Source organism: Oryctolagus cuniculus, chromosome 3, assembly GCF_964237555.1.
Source record: "Oryctolagus cuniculus chromosome 3, mOryCun1.1, whole genome shotgun sequence".
NCBI classification, from domain to species: Eukaryota; Metazoa; Chordata; class Mammalia; order Lagomorpha; family Leporidae; genus Oryctolagus; species Oryctolagus cuniculus.
The window spans coordinates 124742844-124766292 of NC_091434.1; positions in this window are offsets into that span (position 1 = coordinate 124742844).

A 23449-nucleotide genomic window follows, 5' to 3' on the forward strand; every position below is an offset into this window, starting at 1 on the left:
CTCTCTTTCTCTCTCCCTTTCTCTTTCTCCCTCTCTCTCTCTTTCTTTATCTCACTCTCACTCTTTAAAATAAATAATTTAAAAAATCACGAGATAATCCTTCATGTAAGAGTTAAGAATAGGTCTTAGAAAAAAATTAAAAAGGAATTAATTTGTTGGGCACTAGGAAAAACAGAATAATCCAGTATAAAGGACTTAGAGACTGGAAAACACTGACTATTTATTGACATTACAGTCCTTAATTTATGAATAACAGAAGCAAGAATTGCAGGGGGTCATAGCCTACCTGAGTTCACCTAGTAGTATCACAGCAAGTCTGTTCAGAGCCAGGCTGCTGAGAGCACTTCACTAGCATGTGGGTTCCCTTCAGCAATTGGCACATTGACTAGGGAGAGAAAGTCCCATATAGCCTACAAAGAAGACAAAAATGTACTCAACTCTGCTTCTTCTGGGTCCCCCACCCAGGTGCAGAGAGCCAATAGCTTGGGCCATCTTGTACTACTTTTGATTATTTCCAACATGTTTAATAATATATAAATTATTTGTTCACGATAGGAGTTGTGATGTTGATCAACACAGGTCATGGAGAGCCTGGTAAAGGATGCTGCAGGGTGTTGGAAGAGAATTCTTTTCTTACTCTTCTGCTGTCTCCAGAACCATGGACAGGATCCCAGCCCTCTCCCACCTTGCTTTCTTGGTAGAAATGTCTTTTCCAGTGTGGACATCCTGCTGTGCCTTGCTGTGGGTGATGACTCAGCTAGGAGGCACCATCCCAGTAAGACTTGAGCATTTATTTCCCTGGAAAATTCATGCTCACACAGTTCTGGTCATTTCAGTAACCATCATTTTGGGCATAAATTCAGATTCAGGAGTCTTAGAAATCATTTCAGGCACAGTTCCATCCACTGCTGGGTGGAATGCAGCTTCCTTTTAAACACATCTGGATACAGGAAGTCAGTCTTAGTGTTTTAGGAGAGCTTTTCAGTTGGTTTTCTATGCATACCCTAAACCAGTGAACATACTCTATTCTTTCTTGTAAGAAACAATATGAAAACCCAAAATCAGATGACATTATTGTGCCTTTCTTCTATGTGTCACCATTAAATTTGAGAATTCTCAAGCAACATTGGTCCTCAAAGGAGGTCAGGGGCCTGAACCAGGGGCATGTCTAGATGTGACACAGGCACACAATGCAATAGGATCAGTATGAGTCATCTTCCTAGGGAAACATGTTCATTTGGATAAGACACTGAAGGAGAGATTTGTAATTTTGAACTGTGAAGTGTTTGTGTGCACTTCCACCACCTAATTCGATAGAATTTTCATATGGGCTGATCTCATGGAATTTAAGACAGCTAGTAGAGGAGAAAACTTGTATGTGCAATAAATGATTAGATGATTTGGTCTCCAGTCTTTTCAACTACAATTATTTTTCTCAAAGTAAATAATTTATTTTTAATAAAATATGTGCCAATACATTGTTGATGAAAATGAAATATTTTATGCACATTTTTATAATAGAATAAAAACCTTAGCATGATATTTCAAGCATTTCTCATACTACTTAAGGTTATATCCTGGACTCCTTGAATAATGCACAGAAAAGTAGACGTGCTGAGACAATCTATCCCTGGTTTCCGAGATCAGCAGAATTCCTCACCACCGAATTTCTGACTGTAAACTAGCTCTCTCAGTAAAGTTGACTCGTTGTATTATAAAAATATATAGCAACTTAGAAAATGCAATATAAATTGGATGTAAGATCATATTATAAATAAATCTTGGTATACTGCTTTTTCTATTCCCAGTATATCATGAACATCTTTACATATAATTAAACATTGTTGGTAAAATGTATTTATATTGATTACATACTATTTTATTGAAAGGTTGCACCATCATTTACTTAATCACTCTTGTTGGAATTTTAATTTTTTTAATACATTCTGTTATGATCTTCTGATAAATTTTTAAAGAAAAATTTGTTATTTTGTATGATATGATTAGGATAGATTCCTGCAATAAGAAATAAAACAGAATGTTTTCCAAATTCCTAACAGGGAAGTGAGATACACAGCAGACCCATAGAATGGCAAATGTCCTAACAGCACTCTGGCCTCATAATCAGCCCTTAAGGCATGTGGATCCAGCTGAAAAACCCATGAGAGTATCTCAGGCATGGAAAGCCAAGACATTCTGGGGAAAAAAAAAAAAAAAGAAACCTAAATGAAAGATCTCCGCGAGTGAGATTTCAGTGGAAAGAATGGGTCATCAAAGAAGGAGGTACCTTTCTCTGAAGGGAGGAAAGAACTTCCACTTTGACCATGGCCTTGTCTAAAAATTATCAGAGTCAGTGAACCCAGGGGGCTTCCATAGCCTTGGCAGCTCATGACAAGAGCCTAGGGTGATTACTGATGCCATAAACAAGAGTGTCAATTTGTTAAGTCAACAGCAGGAGTCACTGTGCACTTACTCCTCATGTAGGATCTTTGTCCTTAGTGTGCTGTACATTGAGATTTAATGCTATAACTAGTACTCAAACAGTAGTTTTCACTTTATGTTTCTGTGCGGGAGCAAACTGTTGAAATCTTTACTTAATGGATGCTAAACTGATCTTCTGTATATAAAGAGAATCGAAAATGAATTTTGACATGAATGGAGGGGAGAGGGAGTGGATAAGGGGAGGGTTGCGAGTTGGAGGGACGTTATGGGGGGGGGAGTCATTGTAATCAATATTCTGTACTTTGGAAATTTATATTCATTAAATAAAAGTTAAAAAAAATAAAAAATAAAAAAAGAAATAAAAAATAAAAAAAGAAATAAAACAACAAAAACGTCACAAACTACATTCAAATCAGTCTCTATCCTTTTCAACTAAATGGAACCATGGGTCACAAACTTAAGTGTGATGAGAATGGGAAATTCCTATCAGATATTCAAATGCTTCCTCTCAGCATCAGTACCACTTCTGGACCAGAACTAATAGTACTCCTGAGCCAGAGCTGCCTGATGGACCTATGGCTTCTGGCTTTGCACAGGATATTGCTCCTAAGGAACCCAGGCTCGTTTTTGTGCTCAACTCTCACCATGTTGATACTCCTGACAGTTGCTATTATTTGCAGTGGGCCTGCTGACCGTGTAGTTGATCTTGTCCACGGATCACACTCTGAGTAGTAAGGTAGGAATATAGCTCATTTTCACGAGTCCTCCATCAAGTAATTCTATTTTTGTCTTCATTTCAGGAGAGGAGTGTGAGGCATGGGGTGGCTGAAATTATTGCAACAAGGGAAGACTAAGTAGGCCTGAAGTCAGGCAGTTGTATCCTAAAGCCCACTCTTAAGATTTATTTTATTTATTTGAAAGTAGTGTGACAGAGGCAGGGGAAGACAGAGACAAAGACAGAGAGAAAGAAAAATCTTCATCTGCTGGTTCACTTCCTATATGTCCACCAGGTCCAGGCCTGGTCAAAGCCAGGATCCTGAAACTCCAATTGGGTTTCCCACATGGGTGGAAAGGGTCTAAACTCTTGGCTGATCTTCAGCTGCTTTGCTTTCCCAGATGCATTAGCAGGGAGCTGGATGGGAAGCAGAACAGCTGATGCTCACACTGACACTCTTGTATGATGCCTATTTTGCCAAACCAGCTGCTCCATAAAGTTCAGACTCCCAACCACATGAAAAGCATGATCAACTTTGGGAAATTATTAAATCTCCAGCATTGTCCAAGCATCAGGAAGGAACAAAAAAACAAATTCCTCAACAGAAAATGGCAATTATTCTATGCACACACACACACTCAGAGAGAGAGAGAGGCAGACAAAGTAGTTCAAATCTCCAAGATTCTACAGTACAGCTATTGGGGTTGTGCTAACTACAACTTGACAAAGGCTACATGGAAGGGGAATGACCTGGAATTTGGAGTCCCAGCAGGTGAAATTCCTGACTATTTCGAGGACAATCCTGTTAATGATTGAGTGTTCCAGGGATACTTCTCCCTGTCTTCCTTTCTGAGGACGTGTTCAGGTGGCTGAGACTCAATGGCACAGATGCATGTGCCTCTGTGAGAGACCAGAGACTAGTGTCTTACAAAAGCAGCTACAATAGTGGTTCTCCGTGTGGCCAAGGACTTTGGTATCACATTTAGGTTCCAGATTCAGCAGCATGGCTAGGCATCACGCCCATGCAGAGCTTGGTTTACCTTTGTGGGAATCTGCATTTGCTGGTAGGGTGAGAGGACAAGAGCGGTGGACTGGCTCCTGTCTATTTACACATCAGCTTTTCCATGATCTGCAGCTATTCCTTCCCTCCCTGACTTCCATTCAGTGATTTTCACATTTACTCAGGCCAGTCCTAATCTGCATCTGTGATTTGCTAACTTGAGCCTCAGAGAGACAGGTATACAAAGCAAGAATGACATAATCTTGATATTTCAAAGCCAAAGGCAGCCCCAGAAGACAGAGGTATTATGGATTAGAAATTGAAAAAAGTGCAACTTCCAGAAATGCCATCAAATGATGGAAATAGAATGAGATTAATTATTCATTTTGAATTAAATATTAATTATCAACTTAACAACAAGGTTACATTTATGGAAGGCATTGCCTACCTGAAGATACTCTAGAAGTACATTTGAATTTATAAGCCTGGGGAGTATACAGAACATAAAATCATAATTACTACATGAAATCCATGAAATATATACATCCTTAACCAGCAAGGGAAAGAGATTTGCAAAAGGAGATGCTGGTGTTGGCTGTTTCATTCACGCTGTTGATGACTTCGTGGTGCACAGTCCTTTGCTTCTTGGCTCTGGGGCTCAGAAACCTCTGTCAAGTCAATTCCCTTCCTCTGTAATTTGTTTCTGGCCCAACAGGTGGCCCTCAGTGGCCTTCTCTCTAATCTGGAGGAGTAGAGGTGTGCAGTGTGGGAAAGGAGGAAGTCTGTGTTCTATAATGATGATGCACAAATCTCAAGGTTATGAACCTAGCCTAAGGGAAAACCCAAAGGAAAACACAGAAGTTGTCATCTATTGATTTTCCTGAGTGGAGCTGGGTGGAATGTAGTCATAAGTGTTGCCAAAACTCAAGGAACAATTGGAGTACAGAGTTTCTTTGTAATGGGTAACTTACCCAGCATTGAACAAGAAATATAACAGTAGCTACCACCTACTCAGTATTTAAGAAAACTCACACTTCCCATAGCATGTTGTGTGTATGAGTAGATGTCAAGAAGTCCATGGAAAATGAGATTAAAATATAAGTGTATTTGGTGTAAAACATTTTTGAAATTCACGTGTATGAGGGGTTGTCAAATAGTCCATGAAAAAATGTGAACTTCAAACTTCATTGATACCAAAGTGAACTTACCATTCAATTTCATTTTTCTGTGATTTTTTTAAAGACATCATATAAATAACCTCCATATCCCACCACTTGTAGGTGTTAATATTCTATGAAATACAGTGGGACAAGATATGGATGAGTAGTAAGTGTAAACTAGGAAGAGCTTTATGAACACGATGTGCCCATGGTATGAGTAAAGCTAGGGGTGCCAAGAGCTTCTAACAATACGAGGCTTCCCAAGTCAAACAAGGGCAAAGGCTAGCCATGCAGACTTTTCTTTTAAAAGATTTTATTTATTTATTTGACAGGTGGAGTTACAGACAGTGAGAGGAAGAGACAGAGAGAAAGGTCTTCCATCCATTGGTTCACTTCCCAAATGACCGCAATAGCCAGAGTTGTGCCGATACAAAGCCAGGAGCCAGGTGCTTCCTCCTGGTCTCCCATGCAGGTGCAGGCGCCCAAGGACTTGGGCCATCTTCTACTGTTTTCTCAAGCCACAGCAGAGAGCTGGATTGGAAGAGGAGCAACCAGGACACGAGCTGGCACCCATATGGGATTCCAGCGCTGCAGGTGGAGGATTAACCTACTACGCCCAGCGCTGACACCAGCCATGCAGACTTTACTCATGCCAATGATCCTGTAGGCATGAAGAAGGGCATGAGGTCATCCTGCCACTTGCTTTCTGGGGATTTGATCTCCAAGGTCAGCCTTCCAGAAGCAGCACAGGGCAGAAAAGACATGAACATGAATATAAGGTTAGAAAGGGAACAATTATCAAGCACAGAATTAAGTTCATATGTGGGAAGGCTGAAGTTCAGGGTTTCACTGACTTGTGCAAGTAGCTTTCCAAAGGTAGAGTTAGAAACTAAAATTATGAAAAGACATTTTCATTCCCTGCCCACCTAGGCCTCCAAATTCCACACCTTCCTAAGGCTTCTCAAACTTCCTCACCCAGGGGCCACCATTATGGCACAGAAAGTTAAGCCACAGTTTGCAATACCAGAATCTGGTGTCTGAGTGCTGGTTTGAACCCCAGCTTCTCCAATTCTAATCCAGCTTCCTGCTCATTAACCTAGAAAGGCAGTAGAAAATGGTCCATGCTCTTTTTTTAAAAAAAAAAGATTTATTTATTTTTATTTGAAAAGATTCATTTATTTTTATTTGGAGAGAGGAGAGGCAGAGAGAGAGACAGGTCTTCCATCTGATGGTTCACTCCCCAATTTTCCGCAATGGAAAATTGTGTGCTGATCCGAAGCCAGGAGCCAGGAGCTTCTTCCAGGTCTCCCATGTGGATGCAGGAGCCTAAGGACTTGGGCTATCTTCTACTGTTTTCCCAGGCCATAGCAAAGAGCTGGATTGGATGTGGAGCAGCCAGGTCCTGAACCAGCGCCCATATGGGATGCCAGCACTGCAGGCCAGGGCGTTAACCTGCTGCGCCACAGCGCTAGCCCCCGAATGGCCCAACTTCTTAGGACACCTGCCACCCATGTTGGAGAACCCACTAGGGTTCATGAAACCTGGTTGGGTGTGGCCCAGTCCGGGCTGTTGCTGTCATTTGGAGAGTGAACCAGCAGATGGATGATGTAGCTATTTTTTCTATCTTTGTTCCTCTGTCTCTCTCTGTCACTCTGCATTTTAAATAAAAATATATTTACAAAAAAAATCCCCACCTAAACAATCTTAAAGTCAGAAGTAATTGAATATAAACTCAGGACTCTATTGATTAAGAATGGAGTCTTCTTTTTAAGATTTATTTATTTATTTATTTATTTATTTATTTTAATTCAGTTGTAAAGACATCAGGTCCTGGACCTTTCTTTGACAGGAGACTTTTAGGTACTGCTTCAATCGCATTGTTATGGTTTTCTATATCTTCCTGATGTAATATTGGCAGATAGTGTGTCCAGGAATTCATCTATTTCTTCAAGGTTTTCTAAGTTGACAGTGCATAGTCATTCACAGTAGTTACCTGTAATTATTTATTTTTCTGTGGTATAATTTTTCATCTCTAATTTATTTATTTTAAGTTTTTTTCCCTGTTTTTCTTTGTTAGTTGGCTAAAGATTTATCTATTTTGCTTATTTTTCAAAACCCATCTTTTCCTTTTTTTTGATTTTAAGAGTTGTTAGTTTTGTTTGAGTTTCATTTATTTCTTCTCTGATTCTCTTGATTTCTCACCTCCTATTAGTTTTTTTTAATTTTTTTTAAACTTTTATTTAATGAATATAGATTTCCAAATTACAGCTTATGGATTACAATGGCTTCCCCCCCATAGCATCCCTCCAACCCGCAACCCTCCCCTTTTCCACTCCCTCTCCCCTTCCATTCACATCAAGATTCATTTTCGATTCTCTTTATATACAGAAGATCAGTTTAGCATCCATTAAGTAAAGATTTCAACAGTTTGCTCCCACACAGAAACATAAAGTGAAAAATACTGTTTGAGTACTAGTTATAGCATTAAATCTCAATGTACAGCACACTAAGGACAAAGATCCTACATGAGGAGTAAGTGCACAGTGACTCCTGCTGTTGACTTAACAAATTGACACTCTTGTTTATGGCATCAGTAATCACTCTAGGCTCTTGTCATGAGCTGCCAAGGCTATGGAAGCCCCCTGAGTTCACTGACTCTGATAATTTTTAGACAAAGCCATGGTCAAAGTGGAAGTTCTTTCCTCCCTTCAGAGAAAGGTACCTCCTTCTTTGATGACCCGTTCTTTCCACTGGGATCTCACTCAAAAGAACTTTCATTTAGTTTTTTTTTTTTTTTTTTTTTTTTTTTTTTTTTTTTTTTTTTTTCCCAGAGTGTCTTGGCTTTCCATGCCTGAGATACTCTCATGGGCTTTTCAGCTGGATCCGCATGCCTTAAGGGCTGATTCTGAGGCCAGAGTGCTGTTAGGACATTTGCCATTCTATGGGTCTGCTGTGTATCTCACTTCCCATGTTGGATCATTCTCTCCCTTTTTGATTCTATCAGCTAGTATTTGCAGACACTATTCTTGTTTATGTGCTCCCTTTGACTCTTAGTCCTATCATTATGATCAATTGTGAACAGAAATTGATCACTGGGACTAGTGAGATGGCATTGGTACATGCCAGCTTGATGGGATTGAATTGGAATCCCCTGGTATGTTTCTAACTCTACCGTTTGAGGTAAGTCAGCTTGAGCATGTCCCGAATTGCACATCTCTTCCCTCTCTTATTCCCAGTCTTATATTTAACAGTGATCACTTTTCAGTTAAGTTTCAGCACTTAAGAAGAATTGTGTATTCATTACAGTATTCAACCAAAAGTATTAAGTAGAACAAACAAACAAAAATACTAAGAGGGATAACATATTAAGTTGCTCATCAACAGTCAGGGTGAGGGCTGATCAAGTTACCGTTTCTCATAGTGTTCATTTCACTTTAACAGGTTTCCTTTTTGGTGCTCAGTTAGTTGTCACCTATCAAGGAGAAAAAGTGGTATTTGTCCCTTTGGGATTGGCTTATTTCACTCAGCATAATGTTTTCCAAATTCCTAACAGGGATCACTTTTCAGTTAAAATTTAAACACCTAAGAATAATTGTGTGTTAGTTATAGAGTTCAACCAACGGTACTAGAACAAAAAAAATACTAAAATGGATAAAGTATTACATTGTACATCAACCGTCAGGACAAGAGCTGATCAAGTCACTATTTCAGTGAGAGAGAGAGACAGAGAGAAAGGTCTTCCTTTTGCCATTGGTTCACCCTCCAATGGCTGCCGCGGCCAGCGCGCTGTGGCCAGCGCACCGCGCTGATCTGATGGCAGGAGCCAGGTACTTATCCTGGTCTCCCGTGGGGTGCAGGGCCCAAGCACTTGGGCCATCCTCCACTGCACTCCTGGGCCACAGCAGAGAACTGGCCTGGAAGAGGGGCAACCGGGACAGAGTCCGGCGCCCCAACCGGGACTAGAACCCAGTGTGCTGGCACTGCAAGGTGGAGGATTAGCCTATTGAGCCATGGCGCCGGCCCTCCTGTTAGTTTTGGGTACGGTTTGTTCTTGCTTTTCCAAGTCTTTAACATGAATATTAGATAATTTATTTGCAACCTTTCCATTTTATAAGGTAAGCTTATTGTTGTAAACCTTCCTCTGAATACTGCATTGTCTGTTCTCAGATTTTGATACATTTTGTTGATATTCTCATTTGTTTCAAGAATTTTTATTTCTATTTTAATTTCTTTCATGATCCATTAGTCATTCAGTAGCATGTTGTTTAATTTGCATGTATTTGCAAATTTTCTATCGTTATAATTGATTTCTTTTTTGAAAAGATTCATTTATTTATTTGAAAATCAGAGTTACACAGAGAGAGGAGAAGCAGAGAGAGAGAGAGAGAGAGAGAGAGAGAGAGACGGTCTTCCATCCGCTGGTACACTCACCAATGAGCTGCAATGGCTGGAGCTATGCTGATTCCAAGCCAGGATCCAGGAGCCTCCTCCAGGTCTCACACGGGGTTGCAGAGGCCCAAGGACTTGGGTCATCTTCTACTGATTTCCCAGGCCATAGCAGATAGCTGGAATAGAAGTGGAGCAGCCGGATCTTGAACTGGCACCCAGTTCAAGCTAGCACCGCAGGCATCCCATATTAATTTATTTGAAAGTCAAGGTTACACAGAGGAGAGGCAGAGAAAGAAAGAGAGAGGTCTTCCATCCAACGGTTCACTTCCCAGTTGGCCGAAAAGGCTGGAGCTGTGCTGATCCAAAGCCAGGAGCTTCTTCCGGGTCTCCCACGTTGGTGCAGGGCCCTAAGGACTTGGGCCATCTTCCACTGCTTTCCCAGGCCACAACAGCGAGCTGGAGCGGAAGTGGAGCAGCCGGGTCTGGAACTGGTGCCCATATGGCATGCCAGTGCTTCAGGCCAGGGTGTTAACCTGCTGTGCCACAGTGCAGGTCCAAAGAATGGTGTCTTAACCATAAACAACCCACTGCAAATGTGAAACTATTTAAAGTTTCACACTCTATCTTAAACATAAATGGAACATAGTGTAAGTAACTGTATATGTTTTTGAAGCATGCATGTCCGTTTACTTTTTATATGAATACCACCATTAATTCCACATTAAATGCTGTATACATGATGGCAGACAATGAGGGCTAGTCATATGTGTGAGTTGCTTTGTCCTTCTCTAGACACAAGGCTGCAGGAACCAGCAAATGTTCTAAGGAAGCACAGAGGACCTCCCGCCTTCCACAGGGCAGTTTTTTGCAAGATTGAAATGACAGCTACAGAAAGGCTGCATTAAGTTTCACCTGAGCCCAGTGTAAAATACTGGAGGGTTTACTCAGAAGAGAGCATCTACCTTAAAAACAAATCAAATAAGAGCAGTCAAAAAAGTTCATGGAAAATGGCATTGAAAAATAGGTTTGTTTCGGTGCAAAAATGTTTTGAAATCCAGGCATAGTCTTTTTCATAATATGCATTTTCCATGACTTTTTTTCTTCTAGAACCCTCATTTAGACTTGCTAACTTTGTTTTCATTAGCAACTTAGGACCATTGAAGGTGACCTGATTGGAGAGACACATGGAGAAATAAAGCACAAACAAACACAGCTGCAAGCATAAGGAGTGACCAAGGGCTAGACAAGCCTCATCGGGCAGGGATGGAGCTGTGTGGTGGTGTCATTTCTTTGGGCTCATACACAGTGTGATGCATGCATCTCTTTCAGTCCCCTCCAGTGCATAACTTGATATCTGAGGACTCCAACTCCCAAATACACACCTACCCACACTCATTCTACTGCTGGGCTTAGTCTTCAGCCACAGATAGGCAAAGCAGCTGAGATGACTGGACATGGTGAGGAAGGACCACATAGCCTGCCTGGGGCTGGAGCAAGAAGGTCTTGTTAGGTTGGGGCTGGAACCTTAACATCAAAAGGAAAACAGTTCCTAGGAAGCCCAATGAATCCTCTGGATTAGTGTACTTTATTGACACATGCTTAAGTTGTGTCGTGTTTAAGTCAGGGGCTTTGATTATTTTTTATGACAAATTTATGAATGAGCTGTGCCAAGTTACTTAACTTTTGTAAGCTTCTGTTTTCTCATCTGTAAAAGGGAAGAAATAATTTCCTACTTCGTAGGACGGTTGTAAGGATGAAATGAATCCTACATGGAGAGTATTTTGCACAGCACTTAAAGCAGTATTTCTGTGTTCTAGTGCCTTGCAATGTTACACCCACTTCCTAAGTTCTGTTGCTGCTTGTGCTGTAAGTTCACATAACTGAAAGAGTTGATGTGCTTGTATTTAGAACCAATGGAAGAATCCAGGGTTGGAAGGAAAAAGGAACTCTGAGTCAGAGATGATAGAGATATTTCCTGGGGGAGAGGAAATCTGCCCAAATATCTGGGACCTTTGGGCAGGAAAGGTGAAAATATGGTAAGTTGGAAGCTGGGCTATTCCCAACTCCTAGTTCATGGGTACTTGGCCATGCTGTAATCGGAATCATGTGGCATTGTTAAGGCTGCCTGGCCCCATGCTGGACATTCTGGTTGGTCCAAGTGCAGCCAGAGCCTCAGCAGTTGTTACACTGACCTGGTGATTCACTTGTATGCAGTGACTGTTCAGGGGTGCCCTTATTATCAGCAGGACTGTCCCCTTCTAGGCCAGGAGTGCAACTTCGTTACTCTACTACACATACTGCTGACACCTCCCGCCTTGCATTGTCAATCACATTTCCTGGCCTGCCCATCGTATTGCAACCATCTCCATCTTGTTCCTTTTGGGTGTCTCTGGAGCGTGCAACAGAATGTGTCCCGCCAGCATGGGGAGAAACGTGGGGAGGAAGGTGTTGCTCTGACCTCAGCTCTTTGTCAGCTAGAGTAGCACACTGACCATTGAGCAGATGTTGATCCTAAGACCAATACTTCTATTGGTATGCCCTGCTCCTGAATTAAGACTCTGAGTCTGCATGAAGACCCAGTTCGCTCTGCTAGTGAGCTCTGATTAGAGGTGCAGGAGCAGAGTTAAGTGTGAGTGCAAGGAGATTCAGGGAGTGAAACTGGAAAGCATGTAATGTATTGATTGTGTACACTTCAAGTGACAATGTGATATTATCATGGCAAGCAGTCATCAGCCCGTGCACTGAAGAATTCTGTGTGGGTTCACACCCCCATCCCAGCCTAGATTATATTCAACTTTGCCTTGGAGAAGCTGCTTTGTGTGCAAACCAATTTAGATCAGAAATTCACTCTCTTGTAGCCATACGTTGTTCCAGACTCTAGCAGGCCACAATATTAGGATAAGAGTAAATGCTTTCTCAAAAGATTATAAAGTAAACTGAAAGTATGACATTGTAAGAATTCAAAGAAAGGTAAGAAAGGAAGGAGGAGGAAAGGTGAATACAATGGAGGGAGGGATGGAGGGTAGGATGGGAAACATCATTATGCTGTTAAAAATGTATATGTTAAATACACAAACTTTATATAAAAACATTTATATAAAAAACATTATCGTATTTCTTAATATAGCATATTAATCAGATTTTCTTTACTTCAACAAAATAAGCCACACACTTATGAAGGAAGGAGATTAATTTTGGCTCACAGCCTTAGAAGCTCACAAAGATTGGGCAGTTCCTTTTGTTCAGTGTCTGGTGAGGGTGCTCTGCTGGCAGAGTGCCAAAGCAGCACAGAGCATCACACGGCAAGAAGGAGCAAGGTACAGGTACAGAGGGGGCATCACATGGTGAACCAGGAAGTAGAAAGAGGGACTACAATTGTCATTATGTTGATGTGGTCTCTCCTTATAAAACCACTATAGGAATCACTAGGGCTCACTCCAATAACTGAATCCAATCTGAATATTTCCCAGAGGCTCGAGCTTCAGATGCTGTCACTGAATTACGTTCCCACCTTGATCCTTTAGCCACTACTAGTAATCCATTAGTCATTAAGTGTGGGGAGCAACTCGGACTAGACTAAGTTACTGGAATTAAGACTTATTCTATGCATCTGCTCTCCCACAATATGGCACTGGGAGAGGAGTAAAAACAACTTTTACACAGCTGCCTCCAGTTCAACCAGTAACCTGCAGGAGCTGATCCCGCTCTTGATTGGAGGAGAGCAACGTACTCGGCATATGGGTAGCAGAGTTGGGATTGGTGAAGAGGACTATAAAGGAGGAGAGAGACAACATGCACCAGGAACATCTATCTGAAGGAACACCTGAGCAGCCCCCGAGAGAGCCGGCCGGCGGTGTGCCGCTCCCCTGCGCAAGTGGGGAAAGTGGCAGGGGGAACCGCCCTTCCATGGAGGTGGAAGGGTCGGTAGCCAACCCGGGAAGGACCAGCAGCAAACCCGGGAAGGGCCAAGCAGACAGAAGAAGAGCGCAGGGTCTTGTCTCGTTCCTCCGCGAAGAGGGGGAGCGACAATTAAGATACGACTGTGGGGACTGAGTCTGTTAAGATGTGTGACTTCAGGAGACACCCAAACTATATCCAAACCATAGCTTATAATGAGTAGTCAGGAAAGCTACCCCTGCACTGAGACACCAGCCTCTTTCTGAGGGTGAGATCTGCCCCGGGATGACTGAATGATGGGACACTTCTAATATTACTTTGTAAGTCAGATACTGCATTCATGACCTGGGCAGGGAAAGCAAAAACACAAACTAACCTCCATTATCAACTGCTACAGTCTAAACCCTCCCATGGGACCCAATCAGCTTTTTCACACCTGGAAAAATAGGACGCTCTGGGAGCTAATCTTTGCCTGAACTATGTAGGCTTTCTTGCCCTGAATATCATATTTATCTCTCCCACAAAGACAGGGAAATAGAGATTGAGGGAGAGGGAACAAGCATTAATCTCCCTGGAATTAGGGACCTCTCTCTGCTATCTGTTTATGGTGATTTATCAGATCCTGAGCTCTACAAGAGGGCAAACCTCAGTGGTTTAGCATCATCTCCTTTATTGTCAGCCACTATAGCAATGTGTCTGGAAAGGCAACAAGAAATGGTGCTCATTTTCCTATAGCAACCATTCAGCCAGCATAAGCTATCCAAATGCAAATAAGAGTCTCAAACATAACCTTACAGGCAATGAAGAAACGTCAGCTTAGTGTCAATTCAAATGCCTTGCTCTTTACCTACAGCCCTTGTATTTCTTCTCCCCTTTGGAACTTTCCACAAGCTGTTGTGGCAGTTCTTTGTGCAATTCATGACTTTTGTTAAGAATCTATGCACTGAAAGGCCACTTGTGTAATTTAAAAACAAAACCAAATTGCTTTGTGGGTTGTTGAGATGCCCCAGGGAGAGAGGGCCTGCACTAGTCTTGGTGTGCAGGAGTGACCTTTGCCCAACAAAGAGCAGGCAGCCACCCTGGAGGATGGATGAAAAGCATCATGGCTCCCAGACAGAATTTGTTTCCTTCTATTGGTCTGGGGACCTAACCTCCTTCTGGCCTCAGCTACAACAGCTTTCATTCGTGACAAATGGACAGGAGGGAAATGCTCACCGCACTTCCATCTGGGCCAGGAACATACAAGCTCACCCCTGAGTCAGGACCTTGATAAGACATGACAGAAAGTGTACTGTTTACCTGAGTCTTCGTAGACAGCCTAGACCCCAGCCAACAGCTTAGTGAGGGCTGCTGCTTTGTGCTTGTGGAAAGCAGAGAAATGGCAGAGGGAATTCAAGTGAAAAGGAAGAGATCAAGTCTGCCTCCTGTAGAGAGCAGCAAGAAGTCTGTAGAGGAGGGAAAGAAGACATGCTGTGTCAGGGCGGTCAGTTATCTCAGAAGACAGGGAGAGTAAATGGATTGTAGGGGCTGGTGTTGAAGTGTGGAGGGTTAGGCCACCCCCTTCAGCACTGGCATTCCAGTTTGGAGTGCTTATTCTGTTCCCTGTGTTTTGACTGCTCCACTTTCTATCTAGCTCCCTGCTAGTGTGACTGGAAAAGTAGCGGAAGATTGCTCAAATTCTTAGGCCCCTGTCACCCTATGTGGGAGACCCAGATGGAATTCTGGGCTTCTGTTTTAGGCTTGGCGTAGCCTGGGACATTGTGGCCATTTGGAAAGTGAACAAGCAAAAGGAATATCTCTCTCTGTGTCTCCCTCTCTCTACCACTGTCTTTCAAATAAACAAAATATACCTTTAATAAAAATATATTGAAAGGGCACGATTTTTACTTGGGGTTAAGAGTCCAGTTAAGATGCCTTCATTCTATATTGGAATACCTGAATTTGAGTGATGCTCTGGACCACACAATCCCAGTTCCAGCTTCTTGATGATGCACACCATGGAGACAACAAGTGATGACTCAAGTGTTTGAATCCCCGCTACCCATGTAGGAGATCCAGATTGAGCACTCAGCTCCTAACTTCAGCCTGGCTCAGCCCAATGGCCATGTGGGAAGTGAGCCAGCAGGCGCAATCTCTCTTTCTACCTCTTCCTGTCTCCCCTTCCTTTTTTTCTCTCCCTTGTCTTCCTACCTTCATCCCCTCTACTGCGATTCTTAAACAAATTCTTTTAAAAAGTATATTGTACCCATTGCTAGCTTTCACCAGGCACAAATCAAAATCAATCTTTGTTGAGGTACCAGCAAACACACTGGAGTAGCAAAGAGTTATGACTAGGAAGAACCTCAGGAGATCATCCAGCCTATCTTCTTTACAGCAACATTGCACGCCAGTGAAGAGGAAGCTTCATAATCACAGCCTGTGGCCTTGTGCTGAATGTGCCACTTACTGCCTTGCCTATTTTGGCAAGATGCTCAACTTACATGAATTCCAGTTTTAACATCTTTAATAATTTTAGTAGTAATGCTTAACCTGAGGATCACTGTAAGAATCAAATGAAACATTTTGGGTAAATGTGCACACATTGGGTTTACCTTTAATAAAAGATAGCTTTTCAGTATACAAATTACTGATTTACTTTTCAGTATATAAAATTACTGGATTTTATCATAATCCATTATTCCTTATTGTGATTTTTATTACAAACAATTCAAAAAAAAGTCACAAGGTTCATAGAAGGCAGCTGGAATCTACATCTTGTGCCGTTTGTCCAGTATTACCTTTGAGATCCCACAAGGTGAGGACCTGTGGTATGCACAGACTTGAATAAGTTCCCATGTTTTTGACCTGTATGTCTTCCTCTTCCTTGATTGTCAATCAGCAGGTCAATGAATGTGAATGAGCTCTCAGAGTTTGACAAGATAATGAAAGAAATTGAAAAGATTAATTGTTAATTTGGACATACGAAGAAGAACATTATCACAAAATAATACATCATCATTAAATCATAACCCAAGTATCAACACAGTTAGTTTAATGGTACATACCAAGGAATAGGTCTCCAGAATAAATTGAGCTGTGGATAGATTTTTCTTGTAGCTTTCTGTTTAAACTTATGGAGAGGAAGAAATGGCAGGGTATCCATGCAGCTGGAGACCTCCTGCAATGGAATGTAACACCATGCTTGTGACAGTAAGAATGCCTTCCACTGAAGGTGAAAATTAATACTCTGCCCTATGGGGTCAGGACAGTCTATGAATAGAGGTACATGCAAGAGAAGGATGTTGCTTATAGTGCGGGTATCCCATATGAGTGCCAGTTCAAGTCCTGGCTACTCCACTTCCTATCCAGCTCTCTGCTATGGCATGGGGAAGCAGTGGAAGCTGGCCCAAGTGCTAAGAAGCTGGTGGCTCCTGGCTTTGGATTGGTGCAGCTCTGGCCATTGCAGCCTTCTGGGGGAGTGAACAAGTAGATGGAATACACTCTCTCTCTGCCTCTGCCTCTCTGTAGCTCTGCCTTTCATATACATACATGAATCTTAAAAAAAAAAAAAGAAAAAGAAATGTTTAACCTTTAGTTTCCAAGGATTTAGTAGTTCTGGTTTACCCCTCTGGTCACAAGGAGAAATGAGCCACTCTTTTATCTCAACTACAAGTGATTTTTTTTCCTTAACTCACTAGAGTGACACAAATGAGTGTGCCATGGATCTATATCATTCTTTTATTTTTAAAGATTTATTTATTTACTTGAAAATCAGAGTTACAGAGAGTGAGTAGGAGAGACAGAGAGAGAGAGAGGGAGGTCTTCCATCCACTGGCTCACTCCCCAGTTGGCTGCAACAGCCAGAGCTGTGCCAATCTGAAGCCAGGAGCCAGAAGCTTCCTCCAGGTCTCCCATGTGGGTACAGGGGCCCAAGGATTTAGGCCATCTTCTACTGCTTTCCCAGGCCATAGCAGAGAGTTGGATTGGAAGTGGAGCAGCCATGTCTCAAACTGGCATCCATATGGGATGCTGGCACTGCAGGCTGCGGCTTTTACCCTCTATGCCACCATGCCAGCCCCTAATTTCATTCCTTAACATGGACATCTTGGTGAAGGGTCCTTGAGGTAAAATGTTGCCCAGGTTCCAGAAAGAGCAGGTTCATAGATTGCATCATTAAATCAAGATCGAATAATGTTCTCCACAAGACATGAACCTCAGACTATGACCCAATTCATAAGTAGGGTCTTTGTGTATGTATACATTATGATGAGGTCATGTTGGATTTAGGGTGAGCCATATCCAGTTATTGGTGGCTTTATGAGAAGGAATAAAGGGGCCATTATTGTGTATAGTGGGTTAAACTACCACCTACAAAACCTGCATCCCATTTAAACACTGGTTCTTTTCCTTGTTGCACCACTTCCAATGCAGCTCTCTGTTAATGTGCCTGGGAAAACAGCAGAAATTGTCCCAGGTCCTTGGGCCACTGCATTTGTGTGGGAGACCAAGATGAAGCTATTGACTCCTGACTTTGGTCAGCACTGGCCATTGTGGTCATTTGGGGAGTGAACCAGCAGATGAAAGATCTCTCTCTCTCTCTCTCTCTCTCTCCCTGTAACTCTGCCTTTCAGGTAAATACTTTTTAAAAAGAAGAGAAAACTGAGATGCCCAATGTTATACTGCATGGGGATGGAGACAGAGAGTAAAGTAATATGTCTCCTAGTCAAAGAACAATAAAGGTGGCAAACTATCACCAGACACAGGATAAACTATGGAAACATTCCTCTCTAGATCACTAGAAGGAGAATGTCTTGCTGACACCATGACTTTGGACTTCTAGGCTCCAGAGTTGTGAGAATAAATTTCATTTCTTGTAAGTCACAAAGTTTGTGTTGCTTTGTTATAACAGTCCCAGGAAGCCAGCACAAATGAGTGAGAGGTAGTAGACTTAGAAAATATTAGGCATTGAAGGATGATGATTCCATCAATACCTTTTGGTTGCAGGCAACAAAACACTGATGAAACAGAGCCAGCATATAAAAGAGATGGCTGGGGAGCAGTAGTGCATAACATTATAGATGCTGACAAAATAAATGAAATCTCCTGTAATAGAAATCTCAGGTTCTACATGCAACCTGTATCAGTCATGGAGTGTTTTTCATCCTGCATCTGCATCTCTCTTGCAGAAGTACTTTGATCTTTTACTGTTCTCTGAAGTTCAGCTTTTTCTGCTTATATATGCTTCCTCTGTGTTCATTCAATCACTTTAGTGGACTTTGCCTTTCATTTTCCACGGTCACTGACTCTAACAAAAATGTCTATCTTTTTTTCATTTTTTATTCTAATTCTTAATTAGTTTTTAACAGATTGAATGTGATTTGTAGATACAAATCTAAGACTATAATGAAATTCCCTTCTTCTCTCCCTTCCTTCTCTCTGTTCTCTCCCTCCCACCCTCCTTTCTTCTGCCTTTTTTTCTGTCTGTCTTACTTTTTTTCAGTTACTGAGATAATCTGCACCACCATGTTCATAGTGGCACTGTTCACCATTCCCAAAACTTGGAATCAACCAAGGTATTCATCATCAGATGAATGGATACAGAAAATATAGATACAATCGAATATTATTCCTTTGTAAAAAAGAATGAAGCTCTACCATTTGCAGCAAAATGGATGCAACTGGAGGACATCATGTTGAGTAAAATAAACCAGACCTGGAAAGATAAATATTGCATATTCTTTCTTATAAGTGTGAGCTAACTTTTAAAAATGTCTATCTTTTTATTATGTATATATCATTCATTATATGTCATCTACTCTTTCAGTTCCACATTCCTAGGAAATGTTGTCTAAATAGGTTCTTCTCAGTCAGCTTATTAACTAAGTCTTTGAACTTTTGATGATGGATACTTGTAAGGAGACTGTGTATGGAGGATTCCCTAATGTTTATAGCATATGTCAATTAGTAAGGATACCATAGGGAGAACTGATAAAATCTATACAGACACTTTAGGAAGAAAAAAAAATAAAACAAGTAGGCATGAGAAATTTAGGTCTTAGAACATTTTCTTTCTTTTTGTGAAAAAAAATAGATTATTTGAAACACACACACACACAGAGAGAGAGAGAGAGAGAGAGAGAGATTTCATCCTGGATCCATTCCTCAAATGGCCACAATGGCTGAAATGAAACAGGCTGAAGTTGGGAGCCTGCAGCTCCATCTAGTTCTCCCATGTGGGTGGGAGGGGCCCAAGTACTTGGGCCATCTTCTACTGCTTTCCCACATGCATTAGTGGGGAGCTGGATTGGAAGCAGAGCAGCTGGGACTTGAACCAATTCTCATATGGGATACCAGTGTTATAGGAAGTGTCGCAAACTATTGTTCCACAACACTGGCTCTGAGGACATTTTCTTCGAGAGTAGACAGCATGGGGTTTACCTTGTCTTTCTGTCTCTTGGATAAAAATTATTTGAAGCTTATATCTCTTTCAGTGGAATACTCTCATATTTGATGAAGCATAGCACAGGGGACACAAACATCCTTGTCAATGCAAAGGCCTATTGACACACTGATTATCTATCAGTAACTTGCATATGACTCCTAATACTACTGAGTACTGTGGAAGTCTGTCTTCTGGTCTAAGAAGTACAAGGTGATAATTTGAATTGTGGAGGTACTGATTTGCTTTCTTCCTTTCTCCATGCACAGGCAACTTGAGTGGGAATCATGTGTATGCATCTCTTTGGAACTCTGTAGATACTTCACATCAGCTCCATTCAACCTCTAGCAAAGACTAGCCACCAGGTGAAAGACTTGGGGTGGGATGTCGAGTGCTAGTGAGTGTAGTTTTGGGGCAGATGTTCTGTATCTCTTCCCAGTACTTCAATAGGTAAGCACAAATGACTGAAATTCCCTCACACAATGTTTCTCAGATTTGCCTGTGCACTAGAATTGTGTAGGGAGTTTTAAAAATGCTGGAGTTTGGGGGCCGGCACCGTGGCTCACTTGGTTAATCCTCCACCTGTGGCTCCGGCATCCCATATGGGTGCTGGGTTCTAGTCCCGGTTGCTCCTCTTCCAGTCCAGCTCTCTGCTATGGCCCAGGAAGGCAGTGGAGGATGGTCCAAGGGCTTGGGCCCCTGCACCCACATGGGAGACCAGGAGAAAGCACCTGACTACTGGCTTCGGATCATTGCAGCGCCGGCCATAGCGGCCATTTGGGGAGTGAACCAACGGAAGCAAGACCTTTCTCTCTTTGTCTCCCTCTCACTGTCTAACTCTATCTGTCAAATAAATAAAAAATGCTGGAGTATGGATTATGTCCTTATAGCCTCCTTATGTGATTGCTGGACATCAGGAATTTTAAAATCTTTGATATGGGGGTGTGCAGAAATAGCAAAGCCCACCCAAACTGCTGTCAATTAAGAACTTTACCAAAGGCAGCCCCTTCATTTGGCATCAGAGGTATCACTTAATTTAAATTGTAAGTCCCTGTATAGATAAATGTCAGATCTATTGTCATCAGTGGAGACAAAGCCTGTCTCAAATGCCAGTGCTGAGACTGTGTGTGTGTCAAACTCCCCTCCACAATCCACATTCCATCTCAGCTCTTTCACCTGGTGGATAGTCCTTTGGGTGAAGGTTGAATGGAGCTGATATGTATAAAATATCCCAATGAGATGCCAATACATGATACCCATGCAAGGCATTTCTGCATGGAGAGAGGAAGAAAGTAAATAAGTACGTCTTTTTACCCAAAGACTGAACTGTAGCTGTCATACTGAGAATAGACTGATGTTGTTCATGCCCAATATTGTTCAACTGACAGTCCCACACAGCTGAAATCAGAAGGTAATAAAAGCATTCCACCTCCCTTTGGATTTCTGGAATTCTGCAGGCCATGGAAAACTTGTCATATGTAGTGCACAAAAAAATAAGACTCATTCCACTCCCAGAGACCTACTTAAATGCTGCATTCATTACCTGTGGATCACCCCTTAAAACAATATGACACAATTTCCCAAAGACCACACACTAAAAAGAAATGAAGCATTTTATCTCCTGCCTAAGCCGATTGTAGATGGGATGACAAAGGGTTCTGTGGGGGAAGCAAGGCTCATGGACAGGATTGGATAGTCATTTCCTGAAGCTTATTATTTAGAGTCTGGTCTATAGAATGCTAGCTTTTGGTAATTCAGGTCTGGGGAGAACTGACATTTCTAAAGATTTCTGTAGAATAAAACAAGGATTTCTTAAGATAAAGGACAGAAAAAGAAAAGTGCTGCAATTTCATTTTCTCTGCAGGGTCTTAAGTCTTTACATCATTTTGCTCTAACTGATTTAACCCTTCTTTCCATGGGGCCTAAGAACAGTGGTGTGTGCATTTTTCTCTCTGAAGGGATAGCAGCTACTGTGGTTCTGAAATCAGGAAAGGACTTACATTGGCCTCCTAGGACTAAAGACTTTGCTCCATATCTTTGGATACCTGAAAAGATTGTTTGAACAGGGGTACCCTTAGGACTGGGAGAGGAAGGGGAAAAATCTGGATAGGGGTGATGGGTAGTGAATTTCATACTTCATATGTGAAGCACTCAAGAGTTCTTTAGGAAAAGAGGACAGAAAAAAAGGAAGAAGGGAAAGGAGGGAGGGAGCCAAGGAAATTAAACAAGGAAGAATGTCAGCAAAGGGTATGGAGAGTCGATGCTACACATGGGAAATCTGGGTTAGACCCCAGAACAAATTCCGGGCAACTGGAATTGAATGAATTCCCAGCTGGACAGCTCTCTGCCCCACCTCCAGAAGCCTCCATGCGTTTGCTCTGGAGGACGTAATGCTCCCGAGCTTGTTCAGTCTTAGAACTTGGAGCCAAGTGAGGGAGGATGGCAGGAACAATTCAGGGAGCCTGCAGGAGCAAAGGGAAGAATTAATGCACTGAACTGACAAGCTTTCCTTTCCTTACCTTGTATTCACACTTTTTTTCAGCAAGATAACAGGTTTATTTATCTCAGTCCTAGAGGTTTAAGGGCATGAAACTGACATAGGCTTAGTTTTGGTTTGCACCTCACAATGGTCAGAGCTCATGCTGGACGAAGAGATCATCACAAGATGAGATAAAATGCCAGAACAGCTGGGAAATGACCAAGCTTGCTTTTTTTTTTTTTTCTTTAAAGGTTTATTTATTTGAAAGACTTCTGGAGAAAGAGAAAGAGAGACAATCTTCCATTTGCTGGTTTACTCCCCAAACGACAGCAACAGCCAGGGCTGAGCCAGACTGCAACCAGGATCCTGGAACTCCATCCAGGTCTCCCGCATGGGTAGCAGGGGCCCAAATACTCAGATCATCTTTGGCTGCTTTCCCAGGTGCAACTGCAGGAAGCTGGATGGGAAGTGGAGCAGCCAGGACTTGAAACTTCACTCAGATGGAATGCCCCATATATTTTCATTGTATTTGTTTAAAAAGCTTTTTTAACATAACAGTCCTTCTTACAAGAAGTAACTAGGGGTCCAATGAGAACTACCTTGATCCCTTCTGATTGCAGTGACTCCAATGACTTGCAGTAGGCCCCTCCTTTTAAAGGGCCACCACCTCTTCACATCGACACACTAATGACCAAGTTTCTAATACATGAAATTGGGGTAGACAAGCCACTGCAGGGTGTTTATTTGTTTTCTTTTCATTTTTACTTTGAAGTTTCTTTTTTCAGAAAACGATACTCCTGGCAGCATACTTTTAACATTGCCCTAGTGTGATACTTTATGATGTCACCTGTGAGCAAAGTTACAGAACACTTTGGAACAGGATGCATAAGAAATTTTTAACTGAAGTGCTTACTTCAAGTTACTTCTGTGTTTGTGACTGAAAATCATG